Here is an 18054-nt window from a genome sequence, read left to right as displayed (position 1 = left end):
ATTGGAAATTAAGAAATTAGTGCCCTGTCATGATAAAGATCCAGCAGGGTTTCACCGTGAATTAAAAGATATGCTCCTCATGGGAGAGTATACATATCCCGATATCCCTAAAATGTTAAAAGTACTGTTGCCTGCTGGCATATACGAAAAACTCAAAGAGAAAGAATGGGAGGTGGGAGAGAAAAAGATTGATTGGACGCTATTAGAAAACGAAGAAAATACACGAGTTCCAGGTACTGGTCTCAGGGAAAAAGCCAAAGCATTACCCGAGTTATTAATACAGGTTTTATTAAGATTACTAGCTACGAAAAAGGAAGACTGGGATGCTATCTCAGCCTGCAAACAGAAACAAGATGAAGATACTAGTGATTTTTATTCCAGATTCGAGAAATGTTTCATTATTAATAGCGGCCTGAAAACAAGTAGTGAATCGTACCCACATCTTTTTGTGACTAAATTAGTAGAGAATTCCTTACCACAAGTTAAAAATAGAGTACTGAAAGTCGAGAGTACATGGCAAGCAAATACCCCTTCTCAAATGTTACAAATGTTACAGTACCACCAGAACCGAATTAGAGAGGAACACGATCATGAACAGAGACGTATTAAAGACACGAAAATGAAAGTACTAGTTGCTCAGTCTGTTCCAGCTGACGGTCAGAAAAAGGATACAGCACCGCCAGGTCATTCTGCAGCTCCCGTTAAAGAGAATTGCAACTATTGTAAACAGCCAGGTCACTATATAAACGAATGTGCCGTTCTGAAATACAGTATTGCTACAGGCAGGACGAAAGAAAGACCGCGTCCTCCTAGACAAGAACATGTTCCGCAGCATATTCCACAGAACACGCAACCTCCACAGCATGCACAACAGACAGTAGCTGTACCCCAACCCCAACCCATTGCTGCCACGCAACATGTCACGCAACAAATGTACCAGTATGCACAGTCAGATTACCCCGATTATCAGCAGTACTCATGAAACAGCCTAGAGAGGGAGGTTGGCTTGCCCCTTATCGAGGTTCCTGTAGATCAAGAGGGTCCCTATGTACATAGTCAGGTATTAGGGAAAGACAGAAAATTTTTGATTGACACAGGGGCGAGCAGAACTACCATCAGTCATGACGAGGTTCCAGGGGCACCCCTCTCAGGCTCACAGAATGTTTCCCTGGGTTTTTCAGGAAAGCCTATTGTTAACGAAGTGTCAAAGCCAGTTTCCCTAGAAGTTGGTCCATTGTCCCGTACTACAGACTTGTTACTTACGAAAGCATGTCCTGAAAATCTGCTTGGTATTAAAACGTTGAAAGCACTAGGAGCAGTAATATGTTGTTCTCCGGAAGGAGTGAGATTGTTTTTACGTGATTTTAAAGGACATTATGTGTTGAGAGATTTTGATCCAAGATTACAGAATGTACCACAGTATTTATGGGCACAAGGTCCAACTGATGTAGGTTGTAAGCAAGGAGTTGTACTACCCCGAATCCGACAATACAAACTGCCACCAGAGGCTGTAGCAGCCTTACTGAAAATTATTGACGAACTGATTGCTCAAGGAGTAGTTGTAGAAACTGACTCCAATGTATGTAATTCTCCTATCATTCCGATTCTTAAACGAACTGACCCAAATGCACCGCCAGTCTACAGATTGGTGATCGACCTTCGAGAATTAAATAAATGCATCATTCCCCAGTACCCAGTAGTGCCAGACATTTCTTCCTTATTGACTGCTATTGATTCTGAAGCAGCGTTCTTCACTGTAATCGATCTTAAGAACGCCTTCTTTAGTGTCCCCATTCATCCGGAAAGCCAGTATCTTTTCGGATTCTGTTTAAATGGCCAAAGCTTCAAATTTGCACGTGCACCTCAAAGGTTCACGGAAAGTCCTAGTATTCACAGCCAAGCCCTGAAACGACAACTAGACAGTATTCACATGCCTACTGACACTGCCCTGCTCCAATACGTTGATGACCTGTTAATAACAGCACGGACCGAACGTGACTGCGAGCGCGCGTCACTGACTGTCTTGTATTTCTTGGCTGAAAAGGGGCATAAAGTGTCCCCTTCGAAGCTACAATTCTGTGCCCAGCAAGTGGTATACCTTGGGCACTTGCTGTCCAAGAGGGGGAGACAGTTGACACCAGACCGCATCCAGTTAATTACACGTCTGCCACAACCCAAGACACAAAAGGAGGTACGGGCTTTTATTGGCCTCACTTCTTACTGCAGACAATGGATTCCTCAGTATGCATATCTAGCCAAACCACTCATACAGTTGACAACACAGGATGCAGCGACTTCGACTGTCCTCCCTTGGACTCAGGAACATACACAAGCTTTTGACGAATTAAAGAAAGCCCTATGTCAAGCACCTGTTTTAGCGACACCATGTTACAGCAAACCTTTTACACTTTTTGTCACTGAACGCGATGGCACAGCATTATCTGTGCTCACACAAGATCAAGCAGGAAAACACAAGCCTTGTGCTTATTTTTCTAGTACATTAGACCCAGTGGCCCAGGCTCTGCCTGCGTGCCTCAAATCAGTTGCAGCAACAGCTTTTGCAATCAGACAAAGCGACTCAATAGTGTTAGGACATCCCCTGACAGTACAAGTTCCACACTCCGTGGAAGTTCTTCTGAACCGAACTCAGACACAACACTTGACCATAGCAAGACTGACAGGATATGAATTGACATTGTTTCAGCCACACATAGAGATCAGACGTTGTAACACCTTAAATCCTGCCACATTGTTACCCTCGAGCACTATTGACTCTACACCACATGACTGTGTGGAAGTCATCAATACTGTAACAAAACCCAGACAAGACTTGACAGACATTGCATTACCCGACCCAGACCTGACACTTTACGTGGATGGTTCATGTATGAGAACAAGCACAGGAGAATTAGTGGCCGCATATGCAGTGACCACTGAAACTGAAGTCATAGAAACACATCGTATTGACACATTGTCTGCCCAAGCAGCAGAGCTCATCGCTCTGACCCAAGCCTGCATACGAGCCAAGAACCTGAAAGTAAACATATATACAGATTCACAGTACGCATTCGGAGTTGTTCACGACTTCGGTATCCTTTGGCAAGAAAGAGGTTTTTTAACTTCCCATGGCGCCAAGATACAGCATGGTCCCCTTATTCAAGCTCTGTTAGAAGCAATACACTTACCTGCATCCATTGCTATCATGAAGTGCAAAGCACATACGAAAGTTACTGACACCATTTCCCAGGGTAACGACCTGGCAGATCGAATAGCTAAACTCACAGCTCAGACTCAAACAGACATACCGACAAATCTGACAAATACTGAAGTATCATCACAGACACATTGTATGACAGTGAAGGATCCCACTCTAGATGTATTCGACATACAGACACATGCCACTCCAGACGAAATCAAGAAATGGACTGAACAAGGAGAGATCAGGGATGGATGACGAAGGGAAGAGCCACATGGTTCCTCCCCGACTCTATGGTTCAAGTTATAATAAATACAGCACATAGTCCAGCACACTTAGGAGAAAAAGCCATGTTAGACAGCATACAGAATCTTTGGTTCAATAAGCATTTACGTGCAGCAGCAAAACAGAAAGTGCGTACCTGCATGATCTGTTGTCAGTTCAATCCAGGCAAAGGCATTCCAGTGGAACAAGGTGGATTCCATCCTCCTAACCATCCTTTCGAAGACCTCCAGATGGATTATATCCAGATGGACCGATGTAGAGGATTCAAATATGTCCTCGTAGTTGTATGTGCCCTTTCCAGATGGACAGAAGCATATCCAGTCCCAGACTACACTGCCGTGACCACTGCCAAACTGTTGGTCCGTGAATTTTTCCCGCGATACGGCTTGCCCCGTGTCGTATATTCAGATAATGGACAGCCATTCTCGTCCGAACTCATGAAACAGGTATCACTCCTGTTAGGTTACCAATGGAAATTTCACTGTGTACGACACCCCGAAGCAGCTGGTTTAGTCGAGCGACACAATCAGACTCTGAAAACACGATTAGCGAAGGTCTGTGCAGAAAAAGGTGTAGATTGGATAGTAGCCCTGCCAGTTGCCCTCTTTTACATGCGTATGGTAGCTCATTCCAGAACCGGACTATCTCCCTATGAGGTAGTCTTCGGCAGACCTCCCAATATGTGGGGTACGCCTATGCCTCGTAAGATTACGAATGTCGATAGTAACATGCTGACAGATTACCTAGCTTCCTTGATGTCTGCACTACTATCTTGTCGTTCACAGGTCGCGGCTGCCTTCCCGGACAACACCCAAGTGAAACCGCATGAAATCGTTCCAGGGGATCTCGTATATGTCCGCAACTTCGATCGAACAAGCCCTCTGGAGCCCAGGTAGAAGCAGCTGAAACTGGTGTTGATGACCACGAGGACGGCGGTGAAACTGGAAGGAAGAAAAGGGTGGCTCCACTCCAGCCACATAAAGCGATTTCATGGACTGTGTCCAGAGACTGTTATCAAGGACTGCCCCGTTTCAGACACTGACTCTAAACTCCCCCTGTTAGAAAAAACTCCGCAACAGGAGTACCGAGCTAAGCTAAGGTCTAGTAAGTCAGACAGCGTTTAATTGTTTAAGTCCCCCTCAGGTGAAGCGGTTAGACAGGTTTCTGACATGTATAAGATAGACCCAAGTAGTCAGAGAGATAGGCGAATCGAAAAAAGAGAAAAATATTGCAAAAACCTGCATAGCAGATGCGTCATAACGTTAATTTTCATGTTTATTCTGAGCATTTCGATTATATGCATAAGCTTTATGCTACATGTTTTCTTTCCTCCCCTTGGTTCACATGTACATACTTTCTCTAATGACTCTGTAGAGCACACTTTCAGCGACCTGCTCCCTCATGAGCTGTCCTATCGATTAGCAATGCGCAATAATACTTTCATTCGTATGTTCCACCATACTCACCAGACCAGCAACGCCACCAATTGCTGGGTATGTGGCCAACTCCCACCTTATCAGAAATACAAGGGAGCTCTGCCCCTCTTTCCCTACCCGTTTACACATAATGGTTCATGTGGAGCATGGTTTGCTTTAATGTCTTCCTTAGACAGTAAGTCCCAAGTTTCCCAAGGCAATTGGATATGGGGGAACCTGAATACAGTCATGAACAAAGCATGTTTCCCAGACGCAGACGGTCTTCCCCAAAGGAGAGGGACCGATCTAGAAAATGAAGTGTATGAATTAGGTAACTTTCCCTCAATCTCATGATCCTGAACGTCCAGTCCGAGACTAATTAGGACGTGCCGTTTATAACAGTTTTACCAGTGAAAGGCGAATTATGCGTTAGAAGGAATGGTTCAGTACATCTCGGACACAGTGATTGTAATACTGTGGTCGATTTCAGCGATAAAGGAAAGTCTACTTTCAAAGCCCCTCGCCATTCTTATTTTATTTGTGGTCAGACAGCTTATGTACATCTGCCCCCTGATTGGGATGGGACGTGTTATATTGCGTTCCTATTACCACCTGTTTTTCTAGCCCCACCTGATTATCATCGAAATTCACGCCTTATGCATGTCAGACACAAAGGAGACCTTCCTCCTGTTATTGATTATTCCGAATCAGCATGGGACCAGTATAAGGATTACATCAAAGGATACTTCTGGTTCATAGGTCCTGTCTAGAACAGTAAAATAATACGCAGGTTAACAAGAACCCTTGAAGTAGTATTGAACGAAACTACTTTTGCTTTAGGTAACCTGACCGAAGAGCAATCCGCTATGAGAATTGTTGTTCTTCAAAATCGCCTTGTCCTTGACGTCATCCTGGCCGATAGGGGCGGGGCTTGTAGAGTGATCGGATCCAGTTGTTGCGTGTTTATTCCTAATAACGCGCCATCCGTATATAAGGCCATAACAAGGCTCCACGAAATTGCTCACCTGATACACCAGAACCCTGGCACCTGGACTTGGTCCGGTTGGCTCTGGAGTGTGATGTCCGCGTGGGGATGGAAATTGTTATCATTCCTAGGAATAATACTGCTTATTCTATTCAGTTGTTGTCTCTGTCTGCAATGTGGGCCAGCGATTTGCGGCTTGTGCGCCACAGCTTGTATTCCCCGTCCAAGTTCAAGTTCCCGTTCCCGAATGAAAAAAGAAGAGCAAATGATGTTATATGAACAGATAGATGGTCTCATGAGAATAGACATATCCTAAAGGGTGAAGTAGGGGCCAAGGAGGGAATGAGGAAATAGAAATTTTTAGGTAGCTAATGTGTCCCCCACTCGCACCCCATCCATACACCCATGTTCCATGTATGTCATGTAATTCCTTTTCCGTGCCTGCCAGAAAGACGCATATGCATTTGCGTCCAACGTTAACATGTCAGTTATACAGTTCTCCAAGAAAATCACGTTAATTAGGCTTCTAGGCCTATGGTGCCAACGTCTTTACATGGTACACTTTTGAATAAAGCACACGTTTTCTCCATGTTTTATGGCTCAGCCGAGCTAGGCCCTTAATTGAGGCTCTGAGTCTTTTCTGTCTCTGAAAGCTGCAGTTTAGGTATGCATCCCTGACCTCTACCTTACATCCTGCCCAGACGAACGGTGCCCGGCTCGGCCTGGCCTGCCTGCCAAGACAGTATTTTGCCTACAGTTATCTGTTCAGCCCCTGCGAAAACACATTCCAGTCTAGTGAAATAGGTAAACATATTCACGGCTGCAGAGCAAAGGGCCCCTGCCTCCCTGTCTCCATGCAAGTAATTTACTGCACCCGTTACCATGGTAGACCCATGGCCCCGTTCTTTGCATGAAGATCCATATGCACGCACTAGCATTCAGTGATGAACGGCCTCTGCCTGAGAAGACCTTTTACTTCAGACACTACATCCTCTAAACACAAGATATCAGATATGTCATAGGTGCAGGTCGTTCTGACATATCAGAGATTAGTCTCCTCTACTAGTGCTAAAGTCAAAGCCCCCAGCTCTCCCCAGTTTCGCGTCATGCTCAGTTGCGCGCGCATACAGGCCAAAGGTTTCTGCTGATTCCGCAAACTTTCTCTAAGCATCCACCCACTTGTGACGTTTCTCTGACATGTCACGTGCACGCCTACGTGTACGCCTTCTTACACGCCTCCTGTTACGCGCATGTGTTCTTATCTTTCTCTTTTCACCTGTTACGCCTACTGTATTCATTTCAATTATATGCTTTTACTATATATAATGTGTGATGTTAATAAAATGTTGAATGTCCCTTCCTGAACCTTAGTGGTGATGGAACTCGATGTCCCGTGTCTCGAGGCACTTCATTAAAGCCCGTATGACTCAGATACCACGGACTCTGCCTCTCATTTGATTGAGCTATCCTTGTTGTCATTTAATGTATAGAAAAATAGTCCGGTAATTTTATTTACCACATTACACCTACAACATGCCAGGACTATTGGCTCCCCCAATGCTTTTATTATTGTTCTCCTGTTAGTGCAGTTCTATTCTAATAATGCTGCTCACAATATTGTCCCACTTTTACTTCTGTAATCGTACTCCTATTACTATTCTCCTGGTGAAATTGTATTTCTTCTCCTTATATTCCTGTTATTGCTAAACTGCTCACTCTGCTGACACTGCTATCATACTAACTTTGCTCATACTGCTGTTCTTCTAACACTACTAGCAATGCACTATTTTTAACGGCTATTACTACTCTATTGCTCCTTCTGTAACTGCTTTACTACTAAAACGGCTGCATTACTATTTTGCTATTTCTGAAGTCATTGCTAAACTGCTAACTTATTCATCTGATACCAAACGTAGTATATGTATATATTTATAATAGCAACTACACCACTAAACTCATTAATACGCTGAGGCCAATTGGCATTGCCAATGCTTGTTATTGTTGGAGTCACTTATAGTTTCATTTTGACGATGTTATATTATAACGCAAGTTTCCAATGGCATGTAGAGTTTCTCTGCCTTTTTGAAAGGCTGTGGGGCATATTATCAAGCCCATTCTCGCCGCTTTAGCAGCCGTTTTCGGCCGAAAAGAGGCAATAATTTAATCGCAGTATTATCAAGGGCATGCTAACAGGCTTTAGCGCATGTTTCCTTGTACTAGCACCCGTTTTACTAACGCCTTGCATCGCATCACTGATGAGATGCAAAGTAGGCGCTCCTCACATAACTTCATGGCAATACATCGCTTTCGCCGCTTCGCGATATTTACAAGATGCCCCAGACCCACGTAGTGACGATTAAAATCCCCCTAAGCCCCCATTAACGATGGAATCTAACGTCTGCAAAATTCCTGAATTAGCTATATTATCCTATGGGAGGTGGATTGTCAGGCTAAGTTTACCATGTCGTATTATCAAGGTTTTACCTATCGCTGAGTTTTTATCGCTGGATTTCATGCGATAGTCCCGCATTTCCCCGCTATCGCTGGATTTATTATCGCCTTGGAGATAAGCGTTGATAATAATGCGCTATCTCAGCGATAAATCTAGCGATGGCCAGCGATAAGAAAAACCGTGCTAAACGCGCTTATCGATAATCATTGCTGTTTGTTGATAATATGCCCCTGTATTTTTTCTACACTTCAGTGGGGGCGGGGAGTCAGACACGTTGTGGAGTGTGTATCCTTGTCCCCTACCTGTTCACGCAGACCTTTCTCTCCCGCTCGCACACACTGTCAAGAGAGGAGCAGGGAAATGCAGGGGAGAAGTGTGACCGTTCCAGGCGAATGCCTGTGCCAGGTTCCTTTACTGTTCATTTAAATGCACCCTAAAGGTGACACCTCATGGAGAAAAGAGCGGGTCGGGCAGAAGTGACTGCCAGAGACGGCTCACAATTTTGGTCAGTTCAGAACGGGGGAGGGGAAATGTACTGGGGCAGTCTGTTGTGAATAGAGCCCGTTATCACTGATTGTCCAGCAAGAGGAGCTTGCAGGACACAAGAAAGCTCATCACAGGGCGCGCTTTTTAAAAACACCCTGCAAGGCTATATTTATTCATTTGAGCACGCGCGACCCAGGGCCAAGTCAGCACATATAACACCTGACAGTACAGCTTTGCATAGGTGGAGCTGACACTTGGTCATTAGGAAGGATAGTCCGTCAGGATAATTTCCTATTTCATAAAATAGTCTTTTATATTCCATTATATTTGAAGACTTATTCTCTGCCATTTTTTGGAGTTTTATTGTAATTTCATGAATATCAATTATGTATTGAATGATTATTAAAATATTGTTTTTAATGTCACTTAATCTGTATTTTAAAATAATGAATGTTCTCATATCAACATTGAATTTGAGAGTTGGAAATTAAAAAATGTAATTTTAATATATCTGTACATTTAGATCTTTTACACTGAGTTTATTACTATTGCTCTATATATCAAGTTGTTCTGTTTCAATATATGTTAGTTGCCTAGGGATTTATTTTCTACTGTGTGTTTTTCTGTTGTTTTGCCCATTAATGTAGCTGGCCTTCATGTGTTTCTCCCCGACAGTATAGGCACGGTGACGTCGTATATAATATTGGGGCATATTAGCAAGGGCTTCATTGCTGCTTTAGAGGTACTCTTTGCCACTAAAGCGGCAATTTTTTTACCGCCTAATCAGCACGCTGCTGCTAAGCTGATTAGCGACAGCTTTCTGTCGATAGCGGCCGGTTTTCCCACCGCCTTGCATGCCAGCGATAATTGTCGCTAATGACATGCAAGGTAGGCGTTCCCAACTAAAAGCGACTAAAAACGGTTGCAAACACCTTTGTACCTGTGTCTCCACTCCCTTCCGGCCCGCGTCTCCGGGCCCCACCCATGCGTCCTTTATGTACCAGCCTTTATTCAAGCGCCCTTCCGCCTTCGTGCCCGGGTCCCCACTCCCATCCGCACCTGTGTCCGCCGGCTCCACCCCTGTGTCCTTCACGTATGTTCCTTTTCTCAAACCCCCCACTCTCCTCCCCCCCTCACATCTGTGCCAACCGACACCCTGACCACTGGGGCCCTTGCCACACCGCACTGTGCTCCATGCCTCATCTTACCTGGCGTCAAGGTCGGCGTCTGCACCGGATCCCGCCGCCGAACCAGTTGAGCAGGAGGGGCCGTCACTCTGTCCGCCTTGGGTCTCCCGTGCTCACTCTGCAAGAGACTACGACAAACATTACTCCATTCCCCCATCCAGCTCTACCCCTGCCATTGCTCAAACAACTCTCCCTCTTCTCCGCTCTCCTCTCCGTCGTTCAACTGGTGGGACGGGCCGCCCTCCACGGACTCCAGCCCTGTTGTCCCCCTGCGTTCATGCTCTAGGCCGCCCTTTACGGGCTCCAGCCTGCTCAGCCCCGCCCTTTCCCTACACGTGCACAGAAGCTCCCCCAGATCCACACTCTCCCTCCTCTGTCCTGTATGCCACTCCTCTGGGTCCTGTTTCGTACTGATGGACCTCTGCCCCCCTCCTCCGGTGGCCACATCGACCCTTCAGGGTGGGGCTGGCGGGTACCTACTGCCCCGCCCAACGTAGTATACCCCCGACAGATCCCTCGTGGGAGCGTGACCACCCGCATAAGGCAGAGCCGGCCCATCCCCTCGATGGAGTGGAGCTGCATGCTGCTCTCCTGAGCCCCTTGCCAAGAGGTCCTGTCCATGCCGGGGTTAAAACCATACCCCACTCTGCCGCACCCCCCATCATCTCCCAGTGATCCCCCCACACGCCTCCCGCCCCTGACGAGTTTCCCCCCGGCTGCGACGGTGTCGACCCCCCTGCACCCCACCCCCTTACTTTCCTCCCCGTCGCTCCAAACCAAGGCCTTCAACTCCCGGCGGACCGTGCCACCCCGCGGCCCCTCCGATGCCCCCACACCTTTCTTCGGGCCCCACCCACCCACCTGCTCCCCCATGGCCCCTGCCCAAACACCGCTCCCCCTAGCCCGCGGCCCCCCTCCCCTGCCACCCCACGTCCAAAATTGGCATGGACCTCCACCGCATCACCCACCCTGTGCCCAAACCCCCTCGCCATACCGACCCTAGCCAACCCCTCTAAACCTCGACCATGCAGCCCCTCCCCCACCCCCATGCCTAATGCCCGACGCTGGGCCTCAAGAACCCCACCATCTTCCCTGAACACCTTCCCCGTGACCCCTCCCACTGGCCCCTCTCCGTCTCCCTTGCTGTTAATCAGGACAGGTGAGAACCCCTCTTGCTCCCGGGGGGTGGGGGGTGCGTCTCTGCTGTCCCTCCCCTTGCCTGTGTGCTCCACTGCTCCTTCCTCCTGCAGGCCCTTCTTTTTCCCACCCCCCCACTCGCCCATGTCACTCCCTGTGCCCCTCCCGTCATCTCGGGCTGCACCACCTGCACCATACCCGCCCCTTCCGTTCCGGTCACCTTTGGCCCTGAGCCCCGCATCGCCTTCGGCTGCGTTGCCCACGCCTTGAAGGTGAGACTTGGCCTCTTGGCACCGCTCCGCTTTTCCTTATGCGGGGGCTTCCGCGTCACGGCTGCGTGTTCCCCTCAGTCGCGGCCCCCCAGCCTCCACCGGTAAGCGCTTCACTACCCGCGGTGGCTCACAAGCGAGCACTGCCGCAGCGACGCCACTCGCTGCACGCCGCTGGGTCTTACCTTGATGTCGGGCCGCAGGATGCCAATGTGGTCCGCATCCTCCAACAGGCGTATGGTCTCCAGCACGCGGGGGTCATTGAAATGCGCCATTACCACAGGTCCCTCACAAGTAGGCCCCCCTCACACTTCCGCACTGCACGTCTTTTCACACACAGGGATGACGCTATCAATACAAACCGCCGTTGGACCAACGCGCGATAAGCCAAGCTACCCTTACCACTTTCCCAACAACTACCAGAAGCCAAAGAGCAGAAAGTAAAGAAAAAGAAGCCCCAGAGAATCTCCCCCACCGGCAGTCGTGTCAAGACCACTAAAATGATGCCTAGTGATACGAAATGACCGGTTATAAACCCCATGGAACCCAATCCCAGCCCAGCCCAGCGACAGCCCAACCAACGCAACTAGCTCCCCATGTCCAGCAGCCCCTCCTCCGGCCCAAAACCCCCTGGGCAGGGCCAGACTGGGAACCAAAATATGCCCTGGCAAAGTGCTTGGCCGCTCTTCCCTGGGGGATTGAGGGTGCTGCCAAGCTCTTGGCCAGGGCCGGTTTTCGGCCAATTTTGTTACAGTGCCGATTTTGCAGCTATGCTGCAAAAACGGCCCTGTAACAAAAACGGCCGCCAGGGGCCCAAAACCGGCCCCCACCCGTGCGGCCCACCAGGCGGATTGACCGGTGAGGCCTACCGCTGTTCGGCCGACCCTCCCCCCCCCCCCCCCCCCCCCCATAGCCCTATTCTCGCTGCGTGGATGCAATTGTCTACAAGCAGTCCCTAAACAAAACTAACAAAGCCAGGCAGGGCAATAAAACAGTAGTTGGGCCGTGCTGCTGCAGATAAAAACGGAAGTGATGCATCGGAGAAACAGCCAACAGAAATAAAGATAACAGCAGCAATGCCAGACTTAGACAAATCACAAGGGGCAGGAGAAATTCCACAGACTTTGAGCCAACATACAGATTACTGTAGGTCTCGCTGAGACAGCGCATTGTAAGCCAAGACCTAAAAATCACCATCCAGCCAGCCTGCCAGTCAGCCCACTTCACAGTCAGCCGCCCAGCATCCAGCTACTAAAAACGTGTTACCGTCATCTTTCCGTCATCGTGCTCGAGAGTTTCATTAACACACAAAGTGCAATAATTATATCCCAGCTGACAGTTCTCCCTCTAGGGACAATCAAGTGAACTGCACTTGATCTGAGCCAAAAGGCCGAGAACCACATATTCACAAAACTGTATTTGGTGAGGATTAGCTGTGAGTTACTACTTTTTACTAGGTTAGTGCCCTTCCATTTCTGGTGCTTTAAAACTGTTGTAATGCTCTTATTAGAGTTTCACATTGCTCAAATTCGTAGAAGATGTCACTCATAGTTGTTGAATGTCACTCATTATTTCACTGAAATTATGAAAATGTCACCCATAAGCAGTCTGAAACCTTGACAGCTATGTATTTTCTACTCTCGTCATAGGCCAAAAATAGGTTTCACGCAGGCACAGACAGCCCCAGCCCCAGGGCTCGGGTCGGGGTACCACGCAGGTGGACGGCGTCCCCCCACTTATTTTACCGGGTGGACGCCGTCCCCCCTGCCACACAGATGGACTTCACTCTTTGGTCTCTCTGGTTGGAATTCCGCTCAGCACGCAGGGGCCATGTGTGCGGCTCACACAATTACTTTTATGGATATGCCTAGTAATGAAATTGCATTTGTCTAGAGAAGAAACATACAGAGGGGCAGATTTACAATAACTGGCGCATCCCTGCATAGCAGCAGGGATGCGCTAGTTATTGTGCGCCGCACCTCCGCCATCTTGGATGCCCCGAATTTACAATGCCGCGCACCATGGGGCAAAAACGGCACAGATGCGTCACGCATCCGTGCCGTAAAAGCGGTGCATTGCTTGAGTTGCGTCGCAAGCGTGACGCGGCTCCAGCAATGCTCTGAGGGGCCTCTATCTCCACAATGCTGCGTCAATCCTTACGCCTGCTTCAAGCAGGCGCAGGATTTTGACGCAGCATGGGCCCAAAAGTGACTGAGTGAAATGTTGTAGATTTCACTCAGCCACTTTTGGGAGGCGTTCCTGTGCCGGAACGCCCCCCCCCCAGTGTAGGAACGCCTCCTTCTGGTGCAGGGCTTTACAACGTGACGCATCTGGGAGATGCGTCACGTTGTAAATACCCCACACCAAGGCGCATCTTTAGCGCCGCCGCTGCACGGCGGCATAAAAGAGGTGCAGGGGGCTTGTAAATCTGCCCCATAGTGTGTCATACTGACCTGCGATATAGAATTACCCACGCGCTAGCTTCAAACATACAGGGCCATATAACCAAGATGTGCGTTAAAAAACGCACATCGCACATTTCCCTATCGCCGTGTTAGCGCGTGGTAATCAACACGCAACACGTAGGCGATATTAAATCCGGCGATAGGGAACATTGGAGCGTGAAAACAAGCATTGTTGTCACGCGCTAATGTGTGCCTTGATAATATGGGGGGATGGATTCAGCTTTATGATCCACACCCCCATGTTATCAATGCCTAACACCATGCCAGAAACCGGTCCTCGGAAGATTGTTTCCGGTCCAGGGAAGACATGGCTTGGCAGTTCGGGCTGGACTGTTCCCATGAGGCACAGGGCAGACTGATTTGCATATAGCCATGTCTTAACTGGGGTGGCAGAGTGGGCTAAAGAACGGTGATGGATTAAACCCAGATCCTTTGACTGGGTGTGAGTGTTTGATTGATTCAGATGCTCCGTCCATCACCACCCCCTTTTGTACCGCTTTTGGCCGCCATAAGTGTGGCAGGGTATGCTCAGACGTGAGTCCCTTACTCACTTTGCCACTGGATTCAAGCATGCCGGGCTGAAAATGGCTGGAATGCCAGAAACCGGTCCTCAGAAGCTTGTTTCAGGTCCAGGGAAGACATGGTTTGCCAGTTCGGGCTGAACTGTTCCCATGAGGCACAGGGTCAGACTGATCTGCATATAGCCAAGTCTGAACTGGGGTGGCAGAGTGGGCTAAAGAATGGTGATGGATTAAACCCAGAACCTTTGACTAGGTGTGAGTGTTTGATTGATTCAGATGCTCCGTCCATCACCACCCCCTTTTGTACTGCTTTTGGCCGCCATAAGTGTGGCAGGGTATGCTCAGACATAAGACCCTTGCTCACTTTGCCACTGGATTCAAGCAAGCTAGGCTGAAGACGGCTCGAATGCCAGAAACCGGTCCTCGGAAGCTTGTTTCCGATGCTCCATCCATCACTACCCCCTTTTGTACCATAACACCTGATCAGAGCAGACGTTGGGAGAACTGCGATAAACGAGTTTATCGCAGGTCTCCTTCTCCCAACGCCTGCCTTGGTAATATGGTGTTACCACCTCCAACCACATTTTACATGTGGTTGGACGTGGGAACGCCCACTTTGCATGTCACTAGCGATGCTTCTCGCTGGCATGCAAAGTGGGCTTGAGGCAGGCGTTAGCATGCCCTTGTTAATAGGGCGCTAGAAGTATCGCCGCTTTCTCTGCACAATTCGCCGAAAAAGCGGCAATACTTCACCTTGGTAATACTGCCCACAGTTTGTTTTCATTGAGCTGCCAGTGAGTAAAATCCAAACCGAGTGTGTGTGGAGGAGTTTCGGGGGTGCAAGGTCCTGCTTCCTCGGTCTCCTTCTGCTAGATCTGTTAATCTACACTTACAAATCAAACGGAGGTGAAACGTCTCCTTTTCTAAAAGTGTCCGTGTGTAACGGGTTCACCGGGTGAGCGACGGGGGCAATGAGCCCGATGGTGCAAGCCACCTTTCGTGATGTCACTTCCTGGTGTGTGTGTGTGTGTGTGTGTGTCCCCTCCCGCCCACTTCTTTTTTTAGGACTTGTGCCCTTCCCAGCCCCTTTGTCTCTGCTCTCCTGACCCCTCCTAGATCACAAACACGCCCCTGCTAGAGAGCAGGAGGGTGAAATGAGGAGACGCTCGGACTGTTGGGTTCATTTCTTCACGAGAGGGGGGCGGGGGCTTTGATCTCTGTAAAGCAGAGGGGACAAGTGGAGGCTGCTTTCTTCCTTCTAGAGTCCTCTGCCCCTCTTCTGAAGAAAGTAATCCGTCTCCTCATTTCATCCTTCATGTAATCATTCTCCTCATTTCATCCTTCTGCTCTACAAAGCCCAGCGCACCTTCTCCTCATTTTACCCTTCTTCTCTTGGGATCATCAAAGGCTTCTCATTTCTTCAATCGCCTTCATTCTCCCCAAAGCAGGAACCGGGGGCGGCTGGTGACATTTTACAGTGGTGAGGCGAAAACTGATTTGCGACTGCGGGCCCCAGGCCACTCAGGCCGGCAGCGACCCCCCGCCTCCCGACCCACATACACAACACTCAAAGAAATGTATTCACACACGCATACACACAAACACATCCATTCACAACACTCTCCACCAAACATTCATGCATACACGCACGCTTGCACCAAACACTTTAAAATAAAAGAAAAACACACTATCTTACCTTGCTGCCGGTCCCGGTCCGCGCCACCTCTGGGCTCTGCTCCCCACACGTCACAGGCTCACAGCGCCCCTGGCCAATCCTGGCGCCAGGGGCACAGGTACCTTCTCGCCCGCAGCACGCCCATTAGGGCTCCTAATGGGCATGCTCAATGTCGCAAAAACACAAGTGCGCATGCGTGGGCATGGGTAAAAATTCACCCTCCGTCCCCACTCATGCACACTTGTGTTGCCGCCTGTACAATCATGTCAATCAATCATTCAGGGCAGTCTGACGTCATGTTGATTCATTGACATGATTGTCACAGTCTTAACTCAAAAACGCTGAGGAAGCTGCGGGCCGCTTCGGGCAGGGGGGCTACGCCCCCACGCCCTAATGGACGAACCGCGCCTGGCAGGGACGTGTTTGTGAATTAGCAACAGGTGTTAACAAAGACGCTAATTACGTATCCTGCTTTACACTGACTTTCAGTGTTTATAAAAAACATACATAGAAATGCCCCTATCGATATTAATGATTCAAATACACACATTCATTTTATATATCACATATCTTTTTCTTACCTACCTATTCGGACGTTTCCTCCAGGAAACATCTTTCAAAAATTCAAGAAGTGAGTTTCACTGCTACACAAAATACAAGTGAAACATCATCTATCCTGGAAGATTCCATAGTCAACAACCAACAGAAATCACCATTTGCAAATAATGCTATGCATTTTAAGAAGCAAAAACTATGATCGCCCAATAAGGTTAGGGTGAAGCTGCAATTGTGACGATTAACGGTGGAGAATTTTGAATAAAAAACGCACAAGATAATTTGAGGACACAGAATCCATTAAAAAACTTAGACCTGAACCCTATAAATACCCCTGTACCTCAAAACCCAAACTTACCCCTGAACCCTAAAAATACCCCTGTACCCCAAAACCCAAACCTAGCCCTGAACCCTAAAAATACCCCAGTACCCCAAAACCCAAACCTACCCCTGAACCCTAAAATACCCCGGTACCCTAAAACCCAAACCTAGCCCTGAACCCTTAAAATACCCCTGTACTTCAAAACCCAAGCCTACCCCTGAACCCTAAAAATACCACTGTACCCCAAAACCCAAACCTAGCCCTGAACCCTAAAATAACCCTGTACCCCAAAACCCAAACCTACCCCTGAACCCTAAAATACCCCTATACTCCAAAACTCAAACCTAGCCCTGAACCCTAAAAATACCCCTGTACCCCAAAACCCAAACCTAGCCCCGAACCCTAAAAATACCCCTGTACCCCTGTACCCCAAAACCCAAACCTAGCCCTGAACCCTAAAAATACCCCTGTACCCCTAAACCCATACCTATCCCTAAACCCTAAAACTACCCCTGTACCCCATAACCCGAAACTATATCTGAACCCTTAAAATACCCAAACACCCCAAAACATATACCTCAGTACCCAAAACATATACCGCTATACCCATACTTACCTTATCCAAACATTAAAAAAAACATGCTTTTACCATTCATGCATTTACAACGAATTTTGTTGTAAATGCATGCACGGTTAAAGCATATAAAATGTAATGCCATGCGTTATAATGGCTTTGCGGAGTCATGGTACTTTCGTAATGAAAGTATGCGGAGTGAAGGTATGCGGAAAGAAAGTTGCGGAATAATGGGAACTTACTCGGTAAGTACATTGGTGGCACGGCGGCCCACATCTCCAGCAAGATACTCATTTTTTTTCACCACCCATTTAAAAAATGCACAGCTCTCTCTCATTGATGGGCAGAACCGACATACACTTTTAGACACACCTCCAGCCACAAGTTCTAGAATTGCGAACTTTAGAGCTAGGGAGCTACGTTCGAATCTCGGTATCAGCTCAACATCCTGTGATTCCAGGCAAATCACTTTGGGCCTCATTTTTGAAAAGTGACGCATCGCTGCGTGAAAACAGCGATGCGTCATATTT

Source organism: Lissotriton vulgaris, chromosome 3_1 (assembly GCF_964263255.1).
Source record: "Lissotriton vulgaris chromosome 3_1, aLisVul1.2, whole genome shotgun sequence".
Classification (NCBI taxonomy): Eukaryota; Metazoa; Chordata; class Amphibia; order Caudata; family Salamandridae; genus Lissotriton; species Lissotriton vulgaris.
This window is presented reverse-complemented; position numbering follows the sequence as displayed.